Source organism: Apium graveolens, chromosome 3 (assembly GCF_009905375.1).
Source record: "Apium graveolens cultivar Ventura chromosome 3, ASM990537v1, whole genome shotgun sequence".
In the NCBI taxonomy this organism is placed as follows: domain Eukaryota; kingdom Viridiplantae; phylum Streptophyta; class Magnoliopsida; order Apiales; family Apiaceae; genus Apium; species Apium graveolens.
The window spans coordinates 73,628,421-73,651,326 of record NC_133649.1 but is presented as its reverse complement, the minus strand read 5'-3'; the positions used below and the strand labels follow the sequence as shown (position 1 = coordinate 73,651,326).

Here is a 22,906-nt window from a genome sequence, read left to right as displayed (position 1 = left end):
GCCTAACACACTCTACATAAATGTTTCATGCTCCAATTAGTCATTTAAGGGCCTTAACCAAGGTTTCAAAGTAAGGCGAGGGGTAAAGGTTCGTTCGCGAAACACCGTTACGTAAAACGGTCGTTTCTCCTAAACCGTACATCGGATTCAAGCAAACCACATATCAAAACGAAGCTTGAAACATAACCTATCTAAGCATGGAAGTGGTTAGTTTATAGAAGTGGGTGTTCGGGTCCAACAGTTAATCACAAAACAGTTTATAGAAAATCGGGCATTACGACGGCTATAACCTAACGATTTCCAAAGTTTAAACTACACCAAATCATCACCAATTCAACAACAATCCAACATCCATCAACATCAAACTAAACCCATTCATCTAAGCACTATTATCATCCAAACAAACCAAACTTAAAACTAAGGGTTCAAGAGTTTATACCTTCCTTGGAGAGTGGGTAGTCACTAACAAGCCTCTAGGAACCTTGATCTATGCTTAATCAACCTTAAGCTTTCATGAAAATCAAGAAAATCAAAGTAAGTTACTATTCACTACTATTCATCATCATCTTTGATGAGTGGATTAGCTATGAAAACCATGGAATCTTGATTTTAAACTCATGGTATAACTAAGTTATGAAATATAGGATCCAAGGAAACAAACCTTGTAATTTTCCATGGCCTAGAACTTGAGTTTTGAAAATCTATTTCTTTATTTCTTGAAAAGGCCGAATGGAAGAAGAAAGAAATGGGGGAGAGATTTTGCTTGCTTGTCTTGCCTTGATATTTGTGCAAAGAATGCATGGTTGTGGTTAATTATTGGCTAAATATCTTGTTTTCACTTGCTTATGTCATTGCTTGCATCACTACTTTGCCACATGTCTCATTCTTGTGGTGTGATGATGTCACCTTGCTTCTAACCACATGTTTTAGCTTATATTAGAAGCTTCCTTCTCATGTTACTTGCATGTGCTTGCCCCTTGGACGTTTATTTGTTTTACGGTTCGCTTAACTCTCTTTCTCGTTGATCGTTTGAGGAATCGTACCCGGGATCTTATTACTTGGGTTCCCTTAACCTTTCTCAATACATTATATTCCTTTTTATAATCCTCTCTTATAATCCTTGAATTTAAATCCCTTTAATCATGTTACCTTATACTCAATTCTTTCGGTATCTGGTGGATTTTCGAGAAAAATCAAAGTGTTCGGAATTGGATTCTGACGATCTTTACATACACTTATTTACTTTATGGAATACTAATACGATCTTAGAATATCCATAACAGAACCCCTACATAGTGTGGCATGAAAAGTTTTCTCATTCAGCAAAAACACTATTCATAAGGGTTTCAAAAATTTCCAAAAATTGGGGTTATTACAGTCTCCCCTCCTTAAAAGGATTCCGTCCCGGAATCAAATAGAAAATGAATAGGGATACTCTCTTAGCATTGCACTTTCTAACTCTCGAGTAAATTTTCCCACATTGTGGTTCTACCACCAAACTCTGACTAGTTTGATAACCCTTCTCCTAAGCACTTGTCCCTTTTCGATCTATAACCCTTCCTGGTTGCTCCATATAGGTTACGTCTGGTTGCATGTCTATGCACTCATATGCCCCTATTTATCTGGCATCCGAATTACATTTTCTTAACATTGATACGTGGAACACGTTATGAACTTGCTACATATTCGGGGGTAGGGCTAGCTCATATGCTATCTTCCCAATATGTCTTAATATATCCAAGGGTCCAACAATTCGTGGACTTAGCTTCCCTTTCTTTCCGAACCTCATCCTTCCTTTCCAAGGGAATACCTATAACAACACTAGGTCCCCTACTTCCTATTCTTTGTCCTTTCGTGTCAAATCAACATACTTCTTATGTCCATCTTGGGCTACTACCAGCCGTCCTCTGATTAAATCTATTAAATCCTTGGTCCTTTGGACCACTGCTGGTCTGAGCATCTTGCGCTCTACAACTTCATTCTAACATAAGGGAGATCGACATTATCTTCCCTCAAGGATCTCATAAGACGACATCTCGATACCTGACATACGATCTATTGTCGTAAGAAAACTCAATCCGTGTTAAGTGATCATTCCAAATTCTTTCAAGTCTATTGCACAGACTCTCATTATAGCTTTAACATTAGAGCTTTTGCTTCTCAATACCCATTCTTTTCCAGTTCGTAATCACTACTACCTTCCGTTCCTAATATTATACTGGTTATACTTTTGCTCGTTAGCGTTCTATAACCTTTTAATAACCATGCCAACCTTAGTATCACGAATGTGTTTCCATTTCGAATACTACCACAACTTTATTACTCCTTTTTCAGCTGTTTCTATTTTCGAAAGCTTGATCCTTCATATAGAAGTAAAAGAATTTATTGAGAGATCACTATGATTATGAACACTTGTTATATCGCATTGTTAGTACAGAAGGTGGCCAGCCTTTAGTACTTGACAAGCAATTAAACAATAGCTGGTATCCTACTAGGCTTCTATCACACAGATAGATAGTCATTCGGCAATACCTCCCCTTTCTGGAAGGGTTGTTCTTCTCAGCTTACATGAAATGAAAAGAAGAGAAAAGAACGAATTGAAGAGAATTGTATATATGAAAAAAATATACTGCCACAAAATATCTGGCTTGGAACCTACCTCTGAACTATAGAGGTTTGTCATAGGAGAACAAATCATATACGTATATAAATCAACATTAAGCATTATAGCCTCGTATTTCCCATGCCTAAATATTTTCGCTATCCCGTCCATCATTCTATGGACCCACACTCTTCCTCGAGCTTATACACAATCACCTTTGAAACTCCCTCGACATCGAAAATCGAATCTGGGATCTCATTCTAGACATCATCATTACTAGAATTCTATGCTTGCACCGCAACCTTCCTCGTATAATAATACGACTCTCTATTGATAAGAAAGAATAATTTTTCACTAGGTAGATACTCTACTTAATTAGTCTATCAATGATAACTTATACACTACCACGACCCGATTAGTGGTACTCAATCTCAACACCCATTCCAATACAACTCTCACGGTTGTAATCAGCTCAATACTCGCAGAATCATTGCTGCCTTACTATGGTCCACCACTGACCTACTGTCGTCATTCATTTTCCATGAAGTCTTAATAGCTAACCATACGGAGTCCATACATGTCGTATCAAATCCTTCTAAGGAGGTAACATAATCACCATTCATGATTCATGGAGTACACTCCTGATCCTGACATACATACATGACATGAAGCATATAAAATTGCAGAAGAGTTTCAATCAAAGCACCGATAGCAGGTTAATACCATTCTTAATCATATGCCTTCAATAGAAGACTTAACTCAAAGGTTTGTTTGGTCCTTTTTGAAACATGGTCCTGGCTTATCTCAAGATAGGACCTTCTAAGATAGATAGCCCGTTCATGGCGATTACACAAATTAAACCTTTACCAACTACTATTACGGTTGGGTATTGCACAGTCATCAGAAGGAATGTCAATCTTTCAAATCATAATACAATCTTCACGGCTTTAACCATTATCATTGTATTCTCCTGGCACGAGCGCCGATAATTATCTTTTTACCTTTAAAGTGTCGGCCACCTCTTTGGCCTTTCCTGATAGTAAAATTTCCTTACAGTCAATGTCATTTTAACCACCTCCAAATAATTTTCTATCTCATTTCAATCGCAGCTTATGTGAAGATGTTTTCTTTAAAGTCTGATGAGTAAAAATAAAAAAATTATCACCATTTTTCCATAAGTTATTGCCTCAGTCTTTAGAGGTTAATCACTGTCACGACTGACTTTTAATCATACTTAGAACATCTTTTATCTTAAGTCCTAATTTCCCTGAATAATTTCGACCATTACTGGTTCGATCCATACCTTCTCGTGGTTTAACACGTGCCTCACTTGGCATCATTATAATTACGTCATATTTCCTTTATCAACATTTCTATTCTTGAGAATTTTGAATATTACCTTTCTCCTTGTAAAACCTCTAAGGTTATCCTTGAATCGTTCCTCCTGTATTCCCTAGATACAGGGCATATCAAGATACCATTTATTAATACCAGAATCATTGTCTATATACTTCTGAAAAAATTTCTCCATTGATTCTTAAAGGTTGTTATTACCTTAATCCTTTCCAATTCATACTGTCAAAACTCATACTATCCCTATTAAGGGTGAAATGCCAACCTTTAGGCATTCCCCTAGGATTCGTTTTAAGTTACCGATGTTCTATCCTTAATTCCACCTTTAAAAAGGTACAAGCATCCTTCCATGGATAAATAAAGTCATATATCCCTGATAGATTATCATATTCATCATTCCCACCTCGATAGTCTATACCTAACTTCATAATAGCATCCTTATTCATATTGAGGTCAATCCATATGGCCTCCAAAAGATAACAACGGTTATCCGCTTGTCTTGCCTAATTTGGTAACGATAACAAGGATGTTCTGGAAGATATTGGTCGTGTTCAACGTGAACTTCTTCTTAATAATTCCTTATTTACTTTTATTGTTTCTCAACAGTCACCTCAATGTTGGGATATCTCTCATACCTGGCGTCTCCCTTTCTGGGTATCAAGCCACCGGTCTTACACTTCACATTCTTGAAGGTCACTTCCTTCATCCAATTTTCCTAATTTCTTACTTCCTTGTCTCCTCAGTCTATCCGCGTCTCATATTTAACCTTCGAACTATCTCAAGTTTTCCTCAAATCCTCCCAACTTACAGGGGATAAAATATATGTATCTCTTATGCCTTCACCCAACAATTTTAACTCATGGTGAATCACCCTCATCCTGACGATTACATACTTTTTCTATTTCTATTGCTACGAGTCTTTAGGGTTTCCTCATACCCAATTCCTTTATCATTCCTCAAACTCTATTGCCTTTATATTCCTTTCCACTTCAGTTTCTTTTTATTTTCCTTTCTCTTATCGTTATTTCATGGACCAACACAACATAAACATTGATTTCAAACATCCCGTCATTCTGGATTCGTGTCCTCAGAATGAATCTTGACAACTTTTACAACTTAGATTCATAATTTATCATACTCGTCTGCCTTTGTTCTAGCTCCAAAGCTTTTACACTATCTCCTTATCTTTGGGAATTACTTTCCCGAAAACAATTGACTGAACTTAAATCAGTTTATTCTAACCTCTGGCTCCGTGCCTTTCTTGGTCTTTCACCAGCGGGTGGTCTCTCTCTTAGGAGGGTAAGTGACAAAACAGTCTTTTGTGGTTCATCAATCATTTAGAATCTCAAATGATTCCTCTATTTCCTTTAGCCAGGCTCTTGCCTCGACTGGGTCAGCTTGTTCCTTGGAACTCTGAGAGCTTAGCGACTTAGAGGTCCTGAAAGAATTTCACACCACATTGTTTCCTCAAGGTGGTGGTTGGGGATAATAGTCTAAGTTCTGTCTAGACAGGTCCATGAATTGCCGTATAGGAGTACCGTCTCGGGTCTCCTTTCCTTACTCGACTTTCTGTTTCCTTAGTATGAAATGTTTCATCCTACTCCCCATAATTGGGGTCATCTTTTAATTTAAAATCCTCATTTTCCACTTCATCATGTTATGGGTTCCTTTTTGTCTTGGTGGCAACCTCCCTGACTATCACGTTCAGGGTTTGCTCTAACTCTTATTCCTCAAACTAGCTTTCATCTAAGATTTCATCTTTAAGCTCTTAAACATTTGGAACCCAAATTCTATGGGAATACCTTATTATTCCCTTATCATCTCTCTCGGTATTAATCTCATATCTATTTGTTGGCTCTCTGCCTTCATTCATCACTTTTACTGGCACAATATGTTCTTTTCCAATAATTCGGGCTGTATTGCTATCTCAAACAGCTTTTCGGTACCGGCTCCGGTTACCTTCACTACTATTTCCATTTTCTCAAAATCTCTTATAAACTCTCCAAAAGACATTATCATCTTGAGTCTCTCCTTTTTACTAAGGGCATCAGCCACCATATTGGCTTTCCCCGAATGATAAAGAATCTCCCAATCATAATTCTTGATTAGCTCTAACCGCCTCCTCTGGCGTATGTTGAGCTCTTTCTACGTAAAAATGTACTAGAGCACTTATGGCTTAGGTAATTCTCGCACTTCTCTCCATACAAGTAGTGCCTCCAATCTTTAGGGTAAACTATTGCCACGAGCCTAAGCTCATGAGCGGGGATATCGAATTTCATACTACCTTAATTGTCTTGACATGTACGCGATTACCTTACCGTGCTGCATAAGCACGCACCCTAAGCCCTTGTGCGAAGCGTCACTACACTTCACAAAATATCCTTTTCCATCCGGCAACGCCAGCATAGGGGCCATCACCAACCTCTGCTTCAGTTTTTGAAAGCTGTTCTCGCATTTCTCTGTCCATTCGAACTTCTCAGTCTTACGAGTAAGCCGCGTTAAAGGGGCTACTATCTTTACAACTTGAACGAACCTCCGATAGTGACCGGCCAATCCTACCTCTAGTAGTCGACCAAACCATGGTCATCAATTCATCAGTGGTCCTTTATCCAATCCTATCAGGATCCTCCATGGGATCCTCCTCAACAACTATCCCTTCTAGGACAACATCCTCAACCGCTAATCCTCAATATCAACATCATCCGGTCCTGCATTAGGACACTCTATCGGATCCACAATCCGATCTCCAATTAGTAATAAAATATCATCGCGATGTTGCTCCTCAACCTTAGGGTTCGGAGTCCCGCTACCATATACGATAACGAACTACGCTCCTATCACGATATTTATAAGGGTTCCCATAAGGGTTTTAACTGTCAGTGCTATGTTAGGTAGCCCGACTATGAACTTGGCAAGAGTTCTTATTATCTTAGTTAACTTATTATCTTAACGTCCCATCATCTCTGAGGTTTATAACGCTTAGCTCTGATACCATTTCTGTAACACCCCCAAATCCGGGGTCGGGGATCCGGGTTGTCACGAGTTCCATTTCCCTTAATAACACCCAATCTTAATAATTACTCAACTACTCTGTACTGTGACCCCACAATAAACACACACACCACACGTTATAGTCTCAGAGATGAACATCCAAAAATAACCACAAGTCATTTTATTCCACAATTATATGCCAATACACCTTAAACAGGTTTCTGAATAAATTTACATTTCTTTGCCATTATTACAATTCATAAATATACATAATCTGATACATCAAAAGTTGAAAGCCTAGCCTATTGGTAGTTCCTACCTCAGCTATGGCGGCATCAGTGCTTCTAGAAAACTGCGGAACGTCTCCTAACCTCTTGCGAATCGGGAGCTTGGTCCGGTTCATCTTGTCTATCTGATGTTGTGTGATGAAAGAAGAAAGCAAGGGTGAGCAGCAAGCCCACCAAAATAATATGTATAATGATTAATAGTATATGAGCCTTCTCTTAGTACTCATGAAAGTCTTGGTCAAAAGAAATGAACCAAGTTGATATCTTAATGCGATGAAGTCGCAAAATATTCAGTATATATATATACATATATACTTTTCAAAATATTGGAAGTCCTCTTCCATGCATAATATACACAAAGTCCCAGTGTATAACTGTATAAAAAATATCGTTGCAAGGTGATCTCATATATCTAACCTTGTCTCAATGTTTTTCTGAAAGTCTTTGTCATTCGTAAGATAATCATTTACTAGATATAAGTTTAAAAGATAAAGTTACAAGATACTCCAATATACTTATATCTTTTCTAAATACTACTTGAACTACCACCGTTCAAGTTATAATTAGTTCAAAAGTTCATCACATAGATGAGACTACAAGACCAGATTTGAATAGATTAAATCTTTAAAATATCATCAAAATAAAATGAAGTTACGAGATACTTCATTTGATGCAAACATCATTTTGAAAACTTGACCCTGCCAACACTCAACAATCGCCCAACCGTAGCCTTTCTATCGAAGTGCTCTGGGTAGTGTTGCAGAAATATCCAATTGGATGATGAACTCATTACGGGAGTTTACCGCGCCAGGAAGACCACTTACGATGATCAGTCGTAGTAGTGCAACCCCACCATTTTCTACATGTAGAGGAGAACCTGTCGGATTTACTTGTCAACCGAACACTGAACTCCTAAGGAATGGACCGCCTTAGCGGAACTTCCAGGCCATTTGGGCCAATATAATAAGGCTGGGCCGGCGCTACTCGACCACTTACGCCACTCCTAGTTCAGATGAAATCCATGACTCTGAAACGTAAAGCTCGTCCCCCCTTTCCCCAAGTAGAAACTTGTTGATACGGCTCCACCAAGAAGTCATATCTAGTTGGAAAGGAAAACTCACCGATATTTCCCAGGCGATGCCTGTTAATGGATTAACTTGTTCCAAGAATTTTACTTCCCGAGTATTGGGTAAGTAATCAAAAACTCTTTTATCAAGACAGCAACCTTGTTGCGAATATAAAACACACCACAGAGCCGGATCCCTCAGGTTTTGAGCGAGTATTTAAATCTCCTTCGAAAGGAGGATCTTAAATATAAAAATGAGTTTTGGGATCCGCTCTAACTTTTAAAAATCATTTTGAAGACTCGCAAAACATTTTTAAGAATGTTTGGAGTGATGCTGATTTAACAAAATAAATCAGTCCCAATATATTAGAAAATATCTGAATATTATTATTTAAATAATATTCCCATAAAGAATAATCTTTATAAAAATAATTGAAGTAGAAGTATTAAAACTTATACTTGAAACGAGTAGCAAATAATCAAAGATATACTTATACGAAAGTAATATCTTTATTTGAATAATCAAAAATAAGTTTGATTATCGACACCTTATTCTTTAATACAATAAAGAATATTATTAAGTAATAAGCGGAGTCATAATACCTCGAATGAATACTATAAATAATATTCATAAAATAAAGGAGTCATACATCCTCAAATGAGTATCCAAGTAATATTCAATAATAATATAAACTGAGTCATAAACCCTCGAATGAATATTCAAATAATATTCAAATAATAAAATAAACTGAGTCATAAGCCCTCGAATGAATATTCAAATAATATTCAAATAATAAAATAAACTGAGTCATAAGCCCTCGAATGAATATTCAAAATAATATTCAATTAAGTAAAATAAAGGTATCGAATAAACCTTATTCGATCAATAGTTTTAAAAACTATATCCATATATATATATATATATATATATATATATATATATAATATACTCGGGAACATCGACTCCCGGTTTAGAAATATGTTCACCTTTTATCCCCTATACTAAGGGTATACGCAACTACTTGCTTATTTCTAGCATAGGTATTATGCAACTATAAGCATTGAAATCAACATATAGATAACCAGATTATGAAACAGACATGCATATATACCATATCAGCATGCTCCAATATATCGCAAAATTTGCTAATAACAATCATGCAATATCACAAGATAATGCATATACATATATTTACATCACAACAACAGTATAACGGGTAGAAAACTTGCCTGAGCGACTGGGGGTTACGAATGGCTCGGGACGAGTCTGGTAACCTATAAGCAACAAGTAAGTTGGAATTAAACCAAAGTCACTTGTAAATCTATACTCTAACCGACTCAGACTCTAACGCTCGTTTTGCGCTTAACGATTTACTTAAGTCGCTCGAGTACCCTCGGCTCCACCATTTTTAATAATTTACCCATTACGAGTTTTAAGGCGATTCTTTCGCGAGTGTCTTATCAACTGCCTAACACACTCTACATAAATGTTTCATGCTCCAATTAGTCATTTAAGGGCCTTAACCAAGGTTTCAAAGTAAGGCGAGGGGTAAAGGTTCGTTCGCGAAACACCGTTACGTAAAACGGTCGTTTCTCCTAAACCGTACATCGGATTCAAGCAAACCACATATCAAAACGAAGCTTGAAACATAACCTATCTAAGCATGGAAGTGGTTAGTTTATAGAAGTGGGTGTTCGGGTCCAACAGTTAATCACAAAACAGTTTATAGAAAATCGGGCATTACGACGGCTATAACCTAACGATTTCCAAAGTTTAAACTACACCAAATCATCACCAATTCAACAACAATCCAACATCCATCAACATCAAACTAAACCCATTCATCTAAGCACTATTATCATCCAAACAAACCAAACTTAAAACTAAGGGTTCAAGAGTTTATACCTTCCTTGGAGAGTGGGTAGTCACTAACAAGCCTCTAGGAACCTTGATCTATGCTTAATCAACCTTAAGCTTTCATGAAAATCAAGAAAATCAAAGTAAGTTACTATTCACTACTATTCATCATCATCTTTGATGAGTGGATTAGCTATGAAAACCATGGAATCTTGATTTTAAACTCATGGTATAACTAAGTTATGAAATATAGGATCCAAGGAAACAAACCTTGTAATTTTCCATGGCCTAGAACTTGAGTTTTGAAAATCTATTTCTTTATTTCTTGAAAAGGCCGAATGGAAGAAGAAAGAAATGGGGGAGAGATTTTGCTTGCTTGTCTTGCCTTGATATTTGTGCAAAGAATGCATGGTTGTGGTTAATTATTGGCTAAATATCTTGTTTTCACTTGCTTATGTCATTGCTTGCATCACTACTTTGCCACATGTCTCATTCTTGTGGTGTGATGATGTCACCTTGCTTCTAACCACATGTTTTAGCTTATATTAGAAGCTTCCTTCTCATGTTACTTGCATGTGCTTGCCCCTTGGACGTTTATTTGTTTTACGGTTCGCTTAACTCTCTTTCTCGTTGATCGTTTGAGGAATCGTACCCGGGATCTTATTACTTGGGTTCCCTTAACCTTTCTCAATACATTATATTCCTTTTTATAATCCTCTCTTATAATCCTTGAATTTAAATCCCTTTAATCATGTTACCTTATACTCAATTCTTTCGGTATCTGGTGGATTTTCGAGAAAAATCAAAGTGTTCGGAATTGGATTCTGACGATCTTTACATACACTTATTTACTTTATGGAATACTAATACGATCTTAGAATATCCATAACAGAACCCCTACATAGTGTGGCATGAAAAGTTTTCTCATTCAGCAAAAACACTATTCATAAGGGTTTCAAAAATTTCCAAAAATTGGGGTTATTACAGAAATTACAAGTGTTTCTAGCATGTATGTCAACCTACATGATTCAACATCACTCTAACGCTATCACTACACTCACATCAATATCATAAATCAGTCAGTAAAGCAACACAAAAGGGATCATGGTATATGCATGAGCTAGATGACATGATAAATAAAGCTATAAAATAAAATAAAAAAAACTATATATGGAAAAAATATGCAACTATATGAACTAAACTATCATGAATATGTAACTACATGACACACACACAAATATGCTCCTTTTTACCACCCTAAACTTAAAATCTTCACTGTCCCCAATGAAGGTAGTAGAAAGGAATAAAGGGTATACCTACTCGGAGAAATCATCATCATCACCCTCAGAGGGTGGAGTATCAGGAGGCGGATAAGCAGAGTCCTCACCAAAAATGGGCCATTGGATGTCAGCTCCAAAGCCTCTGAAAGCAGTCCCAACTGCGAGGGTGAGCTCCTGAGCAAACCTTCTCTGCGACTCATACATCGCATCCATCCTCCTGGATAGCCTCCTATATTGGGCATCGACCATCCCTGAACCTGCACCTTCCTGGGCTCTAGAAGAGCCTGCCTCATCACGAGCCTGACTAGGCCTAGCCATAGTAGCACCGGCTGCTGGTCGTCCTCCTGGAAGATGATATCCCAAACCATGCTCTTCGGGCTCTCCACCCGTCCATTCCTGCATCGTATTCTGAGTCGCTGAGTCAATAGGAGCGGCTGGCATCTGCAGCTGCTCATAAGAAGGCCAATAAACTCCAACTGCTCTGTACAGCCTCGTGACAGTAGATGCATAAGGGATGTTACTTTGTGTCCTCCCCCTCAAAAACTTCAAAATCCCTTAATAAATGAACTCACCAAGGTCCACATAATACTCCTCATTCAAAATCCCCCATAACAATCTGGCTCGCTCAACTGTAACCTCATATGCATGTGAAGTAGGCAAAATATTAGCATAAATAAAGGCATTCCATGCACGGCCATACCTACTCATCGCAACAGCCAGAAAAGAACGATACTCGTTAGATCCCGTCTTAAACTTCCACACCGTGCCTGGCTGACAGAGTGTATCGACGATCAAATCTAAATCAAAATCCTCGGGGGTCTTCTCATTCCAATTATCCTCCTCGGGCTTCCGTTGTCGCTGTCCAATCACACGATGAATCGTCGCGGGCTGATAATCAACAGTAAGCCCACGAACAACAGTAAACCCATTCTTGTCCGCCTTTGCATTCGTATAAAACTCTTGAACCACACTCATTGGAACCGCCTCTGGTGACTCACAAAAAGAAATCCACCCTTTCTCCGTAATCATTGGTAATAACTCACCATCCCTCCCCGATGGTAAAAATCCCCTCTCCTTCAGAATTGACTTAGTTAGAAGCCTAGTATACTCCTCCTCAGCAGACCTATCCATTAAACGGGGTCTCGCAGCAGTTCCCTTCGAAGAATTAGCAGTAGGAACGGTGCTGCTGCTATCAATAGTTCGAGATCTCTTAGGTGCCATTGAAACTGAGAAAAAGTGTTTGAGAGTTGTGTTTTGAGTGTAGGAGAGAGTTTTTAAGTTGTAAGTATATGGGAGTGTATATGGGAGAATGTATGTATATATAGGGTGGATTTTAGGTTTAGAATTAGAGTAGGAGTGGGGTTGTGGGCAAGAAATCGTGGATTGTGGGTTGTTTGCTGTGGGTTTTTATTTTATTTTGTGTTTTCTGATTTTTTTTGGTTTTTTATAAGGCTGAAAAAAATTTCTGACAGAAGGGTTCCGAGCGGCCGCCCGGGCTTTCCAGGCGGGCGCCCCAGACTCCAAGCAGTCGCCCGGGAATTCCAGGCGGGCGCCCTAGGGGTTTCTGGAAAAAAAAAATTCTGCCCAAATTTTCTGATTTTTTTTGGGTTTTTGGATATGGTACTAACTTCTAAAGGTTAAAGTCTTGGGTTGCCTTCCAAGAAGCGCTTCTATTACGTCATTAGCTTGACGTAGGGAGTTCGATCAAGTTGACAATAAAACGGCACTAACCACTTCTCGGTCTACCACGTCTCCATAGTAATGCTTCAATCTCTGACCATTAACCTTAAATGCTTGGCCCGGATCGTTCTCAAAAATCTCCACCACTCCATGTGAAAACACAGTTTTGACGATAAAAGGTCCAGACCACCTTGATTTCAACTTTCCAGGAAAAAGTCCGAGACGAGAGTTGAATAAAAGAACTTGTTGCCCCGGCACGAATGACTTAGGAGATAACTTTATATCGTGCCACCTTTTTACTTTTTCCTTGTACATTTTGTTGTTCTCGTACGCTTGAAGTCGAAATTCATCAAGTTCATTTAACTGAAGCATTCGCTTTTTCCCAGCTACATCTAGATCAAGGTTCAACTTCTTCAATGCCCAATAAGCCTTATGCTCTAGCTCCGCAGGTAAATGAAATCCCTTACCATAGATAAGTTGAAACGTGGACATCTCAAGTGGAGTCTTGTATGCTGTTCTATATGCCCAAACAGCTTCATCGAGCTTTAAAGACCAATCTTTCCTTGACGGACAAACAACTTTCTCTAGAATGCGCTTGATCTCTCTATTAGACACTTCAGCTTGACCATTAGTTTGCGGATGATAGGCAGTAGCAATACGATGATTCACATTGTAGCGCTGCATCATAGAAGTGAACTTACGGTTGCAGAAATGCGACCCCTCATCACTTATGATTACTCGTGGTGTTCCAAACCTTGTGAGTATCTGCTTATGAAAAAAATTCAACACTATCTTTGCATCATTCGTCGGCAGAGCCTTGACTTCTACCCATTTCGAGACATAATCCACTGCTAGCAAGATGTACTGATTATTGCAGGACGAAATAAATGGTCCCATGAAATCGATTCCCAAAACATCAAAGACCTCGACTTCAAGAATTCATTTAAAGGCATCTCATCCTTTCTAGTAAGATTCTCAACTCTTTGGCAATGATCACACCTTAAAACGAACTGATGTGCATCCTTAAACAACGTAGGCCAGAAAAAACCCGCTTGCAGAATACGAGCTGCTGTCTTTTCACCACCATAATGTCCACCATAAACTGTGGAATGGCATTCTCGTAATATCCCCTCCGTCTCACAGAATGGGATACATCTCCTGATGATCTGGTCAGCTCCTTGTCTAAACAAATATGGTTCATCCCACATATACCACTTCACCTCATGCACAAACTTCTTCTTTTGAGCTGCATTCATATTAGGTTGTATTATATTGCTGACAAGATAGTTCACAATGTCTGCGAACCATGGTTCTTCCTCCTGAACTACGGTTCTTCCTCCTGAACTACGAACAACTGCTCATCTGGAAAAGATTCGTTGATTAATGTCTTATCATGTGAAGTAGAATCGGGATTCTCCAATCTAGAGAGATGGTCAGCTACTTGATTCTCAGTACCTTTTCGATCCTTGATCTCTAACTCAAATTCCTATAGCAAGAGCACCCAATGAATAAGTCTAGGCTTCGAATCCTTCTTTGAGACTAGATAGCGGATGACGGCGTGATCAGTGAATACCGTCACCTTTGTCTCAAGCAGATCAGATCGAAATTTTTCGAAACCAAAGACTATAGCCAAGAGCTCCTTCTCAGTAGTGGTGTAGTTCATTTGAGCTCCACTAAGCGTCTTACTAGCATAGTAGACCACATGAAAAAGATTATTCTTGCGCTACCCAAAAACTACTCCCACTGCATAATCACTCATATCACACATCATCTCAAAAGGTTGTGTTCAATCAGGTGCCGTAATAACTGGTGCAGTTATCAAACTCTTCTTGAGAGTCTTGAATGTCGCCAAGCATTCAGCATCAAATTTGAAAGGCACATCTTTCTCGAGCCAGTTGCACAACGGCTTAGATATCTTCGAGAAGTCCTTGATGAAACGCCGATAAAAACCCGCATGCCCAAGAAAACTACGGATTCCTTTCACAGAAATAGGTGGTGGAAGATTTTCAATGACTCACACCTTGGCTTTATCCACCTCAAGGCCCTTGCTAGAGACTTTATGCCCAAGAATAATGCCTTCACGCACCATAAAGTGACATTTTTCCCAATTGAGCACCAAATTAGTTTATACATACCTTTTGAGTACCGAACGAAGATTATTCAAACATTCATCAAATGAATGTCCAAAGACGGAGAAGTCGTCCATGAACACTTCGACATTGTTTCCAATCATATCAGAGAATATAGCCATCATGCATCTCTGAAAAGTGGCAGATGCACCAAATAAGCCAAACGAAACTCTGCGAAAAGCAAACGTGCCAAATGGATAAGTGAAAGTAGTCTTTTCTTGGTCTTCTGGTGCAATGCAAATCTGATTGTAACCCGAAAGCCATCCAAAAGATAATAATACTCATGACAAGCCAACCTGTCAAGCATTTGATCAATAAATGGAAGAGGGAAGTGATCATTCCTCGTGGCTTTGTTCAACTTTCTGTAATCCATGCATACCCTCTATCCTGTGACTGTTCGAGTGGGGATGAGCTCATTCTTCTCATTTGCTACCACAATTATACCTCCTTTCTTAGGTACACATTGCACAGGGCTCACCCAAGAACTGTCAGATATAGGATATATGATTCCTGTATCTAGCCACTTCAGAATTTCTTTCTTCACCACTTCTTTCATGATAGGATTAAGTCTTCACTGTTGCTCAATAGTCAGCTTACTACCTTCCTCTAGCAGAATTTTATGCATGCAGTATGAAGGGCTGATACCTTTTATATATGCTATAGTCCATCCGATGGCCGATTTGAATTCTCTCAAGATCCTCAAGAGCTTGTCCTCCTCACTACCTGAAAGGTCAGATGCAATAATAACAGGAAAAGTAGATGCATCATCCTAAAAAAGCATACCTCAACTGTTCAGGCAATGGTTTAAGCTCCAAAGTAGGTGCTTCCTCAATAGATGGTTTGAGCTTTCCCTCAGCATTCTTGAGATCAATATTACCAAGAGATTCAAATGGCAGGTCTAGCTTTCGCCTCCAAGGAGAAGCATTTAGATATTGTAGTTGATCATTGCCTTCCTCATCTTCACTGTCAAATTCCCCCACTAAGGCTTTCTCTAAGGCATCAGACATTAGCACATGATCAAGTTCTGAAGTTACCACAGAATCAATCAAATCCACATTTAAGCACTCCTCGTCTTCTGTAGGGAATTTCATCGCCTTGAATATATTGAATGTCACATCATGATCCTGCACCCTCATAGTAAGTTCACCTTTCTGCACATCTATCAAGGTACAGCCTATAGCCAAGAAAGGTCTTCCCAAGATTATTGGAATCTTCTTATCTTCCTCGAAATCCAAAATGACAAAGTCTGCAGGGAAGAAGAGCTTATCCACCTTTACTAACACGTCTTCCACGATGCCTCTTTGTATGTAATAGAACGATCAGCCAATTATATAGACATGTAGGTGGGCTTTGGATCAGGCAAATTCAACTTTTTAAAGATAGACAATAGCATCAGATTGATGCTTGCTCCCAAATTGCACAGGCACTTTTCTAAAGACAACTTACCAATGGTGCAAGGAATGGTGAAGCTACCTGGATTTTTAAGGTTTGAAGGTAATTTTTGTTGTAGCACAGCATTGCACTCTTCTGTTAGAGCAACGATATCAAGGTCATCCAATTTCACCTTCCTTGAAAGAATACTCTTCATGAATTTTGCATAACTATGCATTTGCTCGAGAGCCTCAGCAAAGGGTATGTTGATGTGAAGTTTCTTGAACACCTCCAAAAACTTACCAAATTGCTTATCCAGCTTTTGTTTTTTCAATCTCTTAGGAAAAGGTGGTGGAGGATAGAGCTGTTTCTCCCCTGTATTACCCTCAGGCAGAGTGTGTTCAACAGTAGTCTTCCTTCGTTTCGCCTCTTTTTCCTTTTGCTTCTCTTCTTCATCTACACTTTCAGCTCCTTCATCTTTTGCTTTTTCAGCATCAACAACTTTTCTGGACCTTAAGGTAATAGATTTGACTTGCTCTTTAGCTTCCTTCCTGCCTGGCACTTCAGTATCGCTGGGCAGTGTGCCAGGTTGACGATTGAGCACGACATTGGCTATTTGACCGATTTGATTTTCCAAGGTCTTGATAGAAATATCCTGACTTTTGCACAACAGCTTTAGCTCCTTGAAATTAGCACTAGAAGGTGGAGCAGCACCTCCTTGTTGAGGATATGATTGCCTTTGAGCATATTGCTGAGGTTGCGTGAATCTAGGTGGATTAAACTGTTTACTTACACCTTGCTGATATGGTTGTTGAACAGCATTCTGATTGTTGCTCCAGCTGAAATTGGGATGATTTCTGTTATTAGGATGATAAGTAGCTAGCAGAGGCTGCTGCGGTCGCTGATAATTGTTCACATACTGAACAGATTCATTAATGAGAGAACACTGATTCGTAGCATGAGAGCCTGTAGAAAGCTCACAGACCATAGCTATCTGATTGACTCCATAGTTGGCTAAAGAATCGACCTTCAAAGACAACGCTTGGAGCTGCGCTGCAATAGCTATAGCTGTATCGACTTCCAGAATACATGCTACCTTCCTAGGCATCATCCTTTGAGTTGGGTTTTGATGCTCGTTTGCAGCCATAGTTTCAATAAGATTATAGGCCTCAGTATAGCTTTTGGCCCACAAGGCGCCTCCAGCTGCTGCATCAAGCATGGGCCGACATTGGGCCCCCAAACCATTATAGAAACCAGTGATCACCATCCAGTCAGGCATACCATGACGGGGACACTTTCTCAACATCTCCTTATAGCGCTCCCAAGCTTCACACATAAATTCAGTTGGTTGCTATGCAAACTGAGTAAGAGCACTCCTCATAGCCGCCGTCTTGGCCATTGGATAGAACTTCACCGGAAACTTTTGTGCAAGATCTTCCCAAGTAGTGATGGACCCAGCTGGTTCAGAATGTAACCAGTCCTTAGCTTTATCCCTCAGAGAGAATGGGAAAAGCCTCAACTTGATAGCCTCATCAATAACACCATTATATTTGAAAATACTACAGATCTCGACAAAATTCCTGATATGCATGTTGGGGTCTTCAGTAGCATCACCTCCGAAAGAAACAGAATTATGCACCATCTGAATAGTGCCCGGCTTGATTTCAAAAGTATTAGCCTGAATAGCCGGATGAAGGATGCTTGAATGAATGTCATCAATTTTAGGCCGAGAAAAGTCCATAAGAGCTGGATCTGCTGCTGGAACTATACGATCACCCATGATTATTGGTTCTTTCTGCTCACTCTCTTTATCCGAATCTTCAAAATCTATCTTCTCCGGAATATCAAGAACTGAGTCTGTCTCATCAGCCGTATATAAAGTTCTCTTGCGAGTACGAGAACGTATTTGCATAAACGCTCGCTAGAGTACCTGAAACACAATTGGAAACAATAAGTAACACAGTCTTAATCAATGAGTCCTAATAACCACTGATGGTAAGTACATAAACTAAACAAATACGCCGAGTCCCCGGCAGCAGCGCCAAAAACTTGTTAGGCACAAAACACGCGCTAATAATTCATGCAAGTATACGCGTTCGTAAGTAATATAGAATAATTTCTATTTCGTTCCCACAGAGACTCAGACTAATTATATTTAATTAACACTCACTCACCAATGTATGATTACTTCTCAATGTCAAGACAATAGCTCTTTAGGTTGATTAACTAATTATTAACTACACTTAACTACGAGAATAAAGCACTTAATTAACACTTGAATTAACAATATCAAACACACATGAGATCATAACTTCATTATTACTTCCTTCAATAGTTATTGCTATTACCCTTAGCATGTAACGGTGATGATATTAATCGAACAACACGAAACTGATAAAAGCTAACTTTAGTTGTACTAATACCATTCTACCAAACATCCACAACTAAGATAGAAGTTGAATAGGCATCAATTATGTTGAGACCCTATATGTCTACTAGAATTTGACAACATACCGATTTAAGCACAAGTTATTCATTATGATTACACAGGGCAAGTAAAACGGTTAGAGTTACCCACTAATCATGCATACACATACATAAATCTATGCTAGCATGGCAAGTTCTAAATCTCAAGATTCACTGTCGCTTCATAAAATATCAACACACTATCTTATATGTTCGCGACACATATAAGATGAATAAGTACAACCTATGCTAGATATTATACAATCAGTCACACACCAAGGTATTACACAATTAACTAAAGAAATCCATAATAAATCCGCTATGACCCCATGATCACCATTAGCCCATAATAGAACTCATCGTCACCATGGATTCATATGAAAACATGATAATAACACACAATATAAACTAATAAAAATACTTATTAAAAACCAGAGTACATCACAAGAGTAATAAGGTTCAAAGTAAAGAAAACTAGCATCCACTTTTACAACGAATAAAAGAATCACAAGAAAACTGTATGCTTCCTCTTCTTCGTTGCGATGTGCTAAAAACAGGTCTTTTTCCTTCTCTCATTTCTCCTTGCTTAATACCACACACTGTGAAACGTCTCTGAAAACTACTTATATAGAAGCCCACAAGAACTAGCCGTCTCAAAAGTCCATCAGAATAAGGATTTGTAAAAATCAGTATTTAATTTTACGTCCCCGGGCGGCTGCCCCAGCTTCCTGGGCGGGCATCCCAAATCCCAGGCGGCCGCCCCAACTTCCTGAGCGGGCGCCCCAGCACCTTCTGGAAAAATCCTGCATTCTGCTCCTGATTTTGCTGAATTCTACTCCTAAATTCCCACAACCAATGCCAAGCACTTCCCTAGGCTTATTTCGATGAATTCTTCCTACATACGTAAGTTATACCCTGAAATACAAAAACACTAGAAAAACAGCATCAAATACACAAAATACTTGACTTCAAGACATCAATTCAAGTCATTATAAGACGTTCTAAGTGGTATAAAATGCTACTTATCAGTATCATCAACTTCCTTGTCTTGAGGTATGGTATCTTCCTGCCCCCCCAATTCTTGGTTGGGTATGGTATATTCAACCACGAAGTCAGCCAATGCCTGGGCTTTTATTACCGTTCATGGCTTATACTTGATGTCGAATTCTCCCAGCTCTATTGCCCACTTGATCAACCTCCCACTAGCCTTGGGACTATTAATGATATTTCTCAGGGGTTGATTTGTTAGCACCTCAATCTTATGAGCCTGGATGTAAGGACGCAACTTTCTCGAAGCCATTACCAAGGCTAAAGCAAACTTCTCAAAAGTTGAATAATTCAACTCAGCTCCATGCAGAATTTTACTGACATAGTACACGGGTTTCTGGATTTTTAGTTCCTCCTTAACCAATACAGCGCTCAAGGCACTCTCTGAAACAGGCCAAATATAATATAAAACTTCATTCGAAGATGGCTGGGCCAGCAACGGGGCTTGAGCCATATATTTCTTTAATTCCTCGAATGTCTTCTGGCTTTCTTCACTCCATACAAAATCCTTAACTTTCTTTAACGACTTGAAGAACGACAAACACTTGTCTCCAGACTTTGAGATGAATCGTCCCAATGTAGCAACCCTTCCAGTGAGCTTTTAAATATCTTTGATAGTTTTTAGGGGCTCCATGTCATTGATTGCCCTTATTTTATTGGGATTGGCCTCGATTCCTCTCTTGGAGACCATCAATCCCAAAAACTTTCCAGATCCTACTCCGAAGGCACACTTTGTAGGATTTAACATCATCTAGTGGTATCTCAGGACCTCAAAAGCTTCCCTCAAATGGGTTATATGGTCAGTCTTCACTAGACTTTTGACTAACATGTCATCAACATAAACTTCCATGGTATTGCCAATAAGATCCTTAAAAATTTTATTTACCAACCTTTGATAGCTGGCTCCTGCATTCTTGAGACCAAATGCCATGACTAAGATAACAATAAACACCAAAGTCAGTAATGAATGATACCTTTGGGATGTCATCCTTGTGCATCTTGATCTGATTGTATCCACTAAATCCATCCATGAAGCTCAGCATCTCATATCCAGCAGTGGCATCTATCAAAGTATATATCCTTGGCAACGGGAAATAGTCCTTAGGGCATGCGTCATTCAGATCAGTGAAGTCCACACACATCCTCCACTTTCCATTGGCCTTCTTCACCATTACAGGGTTTGCTAACCATTCTAGAAATTATATCTCCTCAATGAAATCAGCCTCTAAGAGTTTTTATACTTCCTGTTTTATAGCTTCTTGCCTCTCTGGGGCAAAATTTCTTTCCTTTTGCTTCACCGTCTTTCGACTCGGATCCACATTCAGCTTGTGAGTAATTAGTTCCGGGTCTATGCCTGGCATATCAGCTGTCGACCATGCAAACACATCACTATTTTCTTACAAAAATTTCACTAACTTCCCTCTAAAGGGCTCCTCTAGTGTGGCTCCAACAAAAGTAACTTTCTCAGGATCCTCAGGAGCTAAAGGAATCGAAACCAAGTCTTCAGCTTGGCTTTCCTCTTTTCTCATCATTCTCTCGAATATCCAGATCTTCAATAGGCAGAACTTGCCCCCCAACTCCATCTGCCCTCAGAGAGGCTACATAACAACTTCTAGTAATTTTTTAATCTCCTCTCTCTTCTCCAATCCCATTCCAGGTGGGAAACTTCATAACTGAATGGTAGGAAGAAGGGACTGCCTTGAAGGAATGTATCCCTGTTCTCCCCATGATAGCATTGTAAGTTGAACTAGCTTTTAGTACCATAAAGTCCAACATCTGTGTTGTTTGCCTTAGTTCCTGTCCTATGGTTAGTTGGCAACTTGATTATCCCTTCCACGGGGCACTCCACTCCCGTAAATCCATATATTGGCATGTCGGTCAGGGTCAATTGGGAGTCATTATATCCCATCCTTAAAAAGGTATCATGGAGCAAGATATCCACGAAAGCACCATTATCCACAAGGGCCCTCTTAACCGGGCTGTTTCCTATTATAGGTGTTATGACCAACGGATCGTTATGAGGAAATTTCACACGCTCTAGGTCAGAATCATCAAAAGCCATTGTTACTCCTATTCTGGCCCTCTTCGGGGCTTCTCCAACAATATGCATAACCTCCATGGCATAAGCTTTCCTGGAGTTCTTGGATAATCCAGCAGGAGTCGGTCCTCCAAAAATCGTGTTTATCACAGGTCCTCGGGGTCGTGGTCCTCCAAAGATTGTATTTATCACTGGATCCTCTACGTTGGGAATTTCGCTCCTGGTCGTCTTGATCCCTCCTACGATCTTCGAAGTTCTTTCTCCCATTGTTATTCCTATCTCTTCCTTCCCCAGTGTAACACCCCCAAATCCGGGGTCGGGGATCCGGGTTATCACGAGTTCCATTTCCCTTAATAACACCCCATCTTAATAATTAATCAACTACTCTGTACTGTGACCCCACAATAAACACACACACCACACGTTATAGTCTCAGAGATGACATTCAAAAATAATCACAAGTCATTTTATTCCACAATTATCTGCCAATACACCTTAAAAGGTTTTCTGAATAAATTTACATTTTCTTTGCCATTATTACAATTCATAAGTATACATAAATCTGGTACATCAAAAGTTGAAGCCTAGTCTATTGGTAGTTCCCACCTTAGCTACAGCGACTTCAATGCCTATAGGAAGCTGTAGAACGTTTCCTATCCGCTCGCGAATTGGGAGCTTGGTCCTGTTCATCTTGTCTATCTGATGTTGTGTGATGAAAGAAGAAAGCAAGGGTGAGCA

General features: G+C 39.2%; 1 non-coding gene across 1 annotated transcript; it reads left to right on the top strand.

Moving 5' to 3' along the window:
• Positions 1-17,894: 17,894 nt before the first annotated feature.
• LOC141716038 (small nucleolar RNA R71) lies at positions 17,895-18,001 on the top strand. The gene has a single exon (XR_012572772.1). It is a non-coding gene; the product is annotated as a small nucleolar RNA R71 (small nucleolar RNA).
• Positions 18,002-22,906: the final 4,905 nt, after the last annotated feature.